The following is a 3,403-nucleotide window of genomic DNA, read 5'->3' as shown; positions in this document are numbered from 1 at the left end:
GGGATCTCCCCAAGCCAGGACCGAACCCAGGTCTCCGGCATTGCAGGCGGACTCTTCACCATTTGAGCTGCCAGGGAAGCCCATGAACTTCACAACACTGTATTGGTTTTGCCATACATTGACAGAAATCCGCCACAGGTGCATGTATCTGTTTGAACTATACTTTTGCCCTGATATATGCCAGGAGTGGGATGTATGGATCACATGGCCACTCTATTTTTAGCTTTTTAAGGCACCGCCATGCTTTTCTCCATAGTGGCTGCACCAATGTACATTCCCACCAACAGTGTAAGAAGGTTCCATTTTCTCCACATCTTCTCCAGCGTTTGTTATTTGTAGACTTTTTAATGATAGCCACTCTGACCAGTGTGAGGTGGTATCTCATTGTGACTTTGATTTTGTTCGCCACGTTGAATAATCCTCAAACAGGCAAGGAGCAACATAAAAGTATCTCCCAGCAAATTCCCTGGCGGTCCAGGGGTTAGGACTTTAATTTCTTTAACCACTCATCTCCTGATGGACACCTAGGTTCTTCCATGCCATGGTTACTATAGAAGTGTTTTCATGCAGTCTTTCTAGAGTCAGTTTTTCACATTTTAGTCCTTCATGTTGTGTGGCTTTTTTAATTTAAAAAATTAAATTTTCCTGAGTGTAGTGCTAAAAGAAGACTGTGATTAGCCTTAAGGAGAATATAAGTATATGACATATAGAGCTGTTGGCTGTGAGACCAGTGTTAATGAATCAACAGTATATATTAAATAAGATGTCTTTAAAGAGAAACACACATAAACAATATTTTGTGTCGATTGATGAAAATGTGACCAAAGTCTTGCAGGAAACTATCTGTGTATTTTTGCTAGGAGCAAAGAAGCATTCATGAATTCATTGCTCACTGTTACTTCATAGAACCTAACTACTACATATAGTGGGGATCAGCTGTGACATATATATGTATATGTGTGTGTGTGTGTGTGTGTATATTCCTGAAAGTGAGCACTGTAGAAGGGTAAGCTGCTTCTCTTCTCAGTAGATATAATTTGGAAGATGGAGTCATTCCAGATATATGATGACCTTCAATTAAGTTCAGTTCAGTCGCTCAGTCATGTCTCACTCCTTGCTACCCCATGGACTGCAGCAGGCCAGGCCTCCCTGTCCATCACCAACACCAGGAGTTTACTCAAACTCATGTCCATTGAGTCAGTGATGCCATCCAACCATCTCATCCTCTGTCGTTCCCTTCTTCTCCCGCCTTCAATGCTTCCCAGCTTCAGAGTCTTTTCAAGTGAGTCAGTTCTTTGCCTCTAGCCAAAGTATGAATAGTATGACGACCTTAGACAAGGTGGTCATAACCCTTTCTTTACCTCAGTTTCTCATATACAAAATTAGTAAATGGGGTGACTGATCCATGAAACCCTTCAATTTCAACTATTAATTTTTTTACTAATTTTCTTGTGTGTATGCTTTAGAGCTGGAGGACAAATTATCGCTGTGATTGGAATAGTTCACAGGGCATTTATGCATCCCAGCTCCACTGGTCCCTGTCTTTTTCACTCCTCTGCTCCTTTACTTCTCACTGTTGCAGGGCATCCTTGATTCCTAAATGACACCCGTGGAGAACAAATCAGAAGTGACTGAGTTCATTCTCCTAGGACTTATTGATGCCCCAAGACTTCAGGTCCCACTCTTGACGATGTTTACCCTCACTTACCTTATCACGCTGGTTGGAAATCTGGGGATGATCCCCACTCTTGACGATGTTTACCCTCACTTACCTTATCACGCTGGTTGGAAATCTGGGGATGATCCCCACTCTTGACGATGTTTACCCTCACTTACCTTATCACGCTGGTTGGAAATCTGGGGATGATCATGTTGATTCTTTTGGACCCTCACCTTCACACTCCTATGTGCTTTTTCCTGAGTAATCTCTGTGGTGGACTTTGGTTACTCCTCAGCAGTCACACCCAGTGTGACAGCAGGATTCCTTGGAGGAAATAAGGTCATTTCTTACAGTGCATGTGCTGCTCAGATGTTCTTTTTTATAGCCTTTGCCACTGTGGAAAATTACCTCTTGGCTTCAACGGCTTATGACCGCTACGCAGCAGTGTGCAAGCCCCTGCCTTATGCCACCTCCATGACGACAAATAGGTGTGCTTGTCTTGTCAACAGCTCTGCGTTTGGTATTCTGAATGCCTCTGTAAATGTTGGAGATAACTTCAGTCTCTCTTTCTGCAGGTCCAGTGTGGTCCATCACTTCTGTGATATTCCAGGAGTCGTGATTCTTTCTTGCTCTGATAAGCACATCAGTGAGTTGGTTCTGGTTTATATTAATACCTTCCACGTGGTTTTCACTCCCATGATTATCTTTATTGCCTACCTGCTCATATTTATCACCATTCTCAAGATGCGCTCAGCTGAGGGATACCAGAAGGCTTTGTCCACCTGCACTTCTCACCTCACTGCTATCTCCATTTTTTAAGGGGCAGTCATCTTCATGTACTTACAGCCCACCTCCAGTCATGCCACGGATACAGATAAAATGGCCTCTGTTTTCTATGCTATGATCATCCCTATGCTAAACCCTGTGGTCTATAGCCTGAGGAACAGGGAGGTCAAAAGTGCATTCAAGAAGTTTGTTGAGAAATCAAAATTGTCTCTAGGATTAGCTCTTTAATAATGTAGGATCCAGAAAAGTTAGAGTCATCTCTAAGGTATCCTTTGCTCAGTGACTCACATGTTAAGGCCCACACTGCACTTATCTTCCTAAGGAGATATCCGCCCATCATATGATGTCAGATTCTTAGTAGAAACAAGCATCAGTTCAGTTCAGTTCAGTCACTCAGTCGTGTCCGACTCTTTGCGACTCCATGAATCGCAGCACGCCAGGCCTCCCTGTCCATCACCAACTCCCAGAGTTCACTCCGACTCATGTCCATCGAGTCAGTGATGTCATCCAGCCATCTCATCCTCTATCGTCCCCTTCTCCTCCTGCCACCAATCCCTCCCAGCATCAGAATCTTTTCCAATGAGTCAACTCTTCGCATGAGGTGGCCAAAGTACTGGAGTTTCAGCTTTAGCATCAGTCCTTCCAAAGAAATCCCAGGGTTGATCTCCTTCAGAATGGACTGGTTGGATCTCCTTGCAGTCCAAGGGACTATCAAGAGTCTTCTCCAACACCACACTTCAAAAAGCATCAATTCTTCGGCACTCAGCCTTCTTCACAGTCCAACTCTCACATCCATACATGACCACTGGAAAAACCATAGCCTTGACTAGACAGACCTTAGTTGGCAAAGTAATGTCTCTGCTTTTGAATATACTATCTAGGTTGGTCATAACTTTTCTTCCAGGGAGTAAGCGTCTTTTAATTTCATGGCTGCAGTCACCATCTGCAGTGATTTTG

At 43.6% G+C, this 3,403-nt stretch overlaps 1 pseudogene; it reads left to right on the top strand.

Moving 5' to 3' along the window:
- The first annotated feature begins 1,600 nt into the window (after positions 1-1,600).
- Positions 1,601-2,674, top strand: LOC128060268 (olfactory receptor 5B2-like; annotated as a pseudogene).
- Positions 2,675-3,403: the final 729 nt, after the last annotated feature.

Source organism: Budorcas taxicolor, chromosome 15 (genome assembly GCF_023091745.1).
Source record: "Budorcas taxicolor isolate Tak-1 chromosome 15, Takin1.1, whole genome shotgun sequence".
NCBI classification, from domain to species: domain Eukaryota; kingdom Metazoa; phylum Chordata; class Mammalia; order Artiodactyla; family Bovidae; genus Budorcas; species Budorcas taxicolor.
Note: the sequence above shows the minus strand (reverse complement) of the source record. Positions and strands in the feature narration are given on the sequence as shown.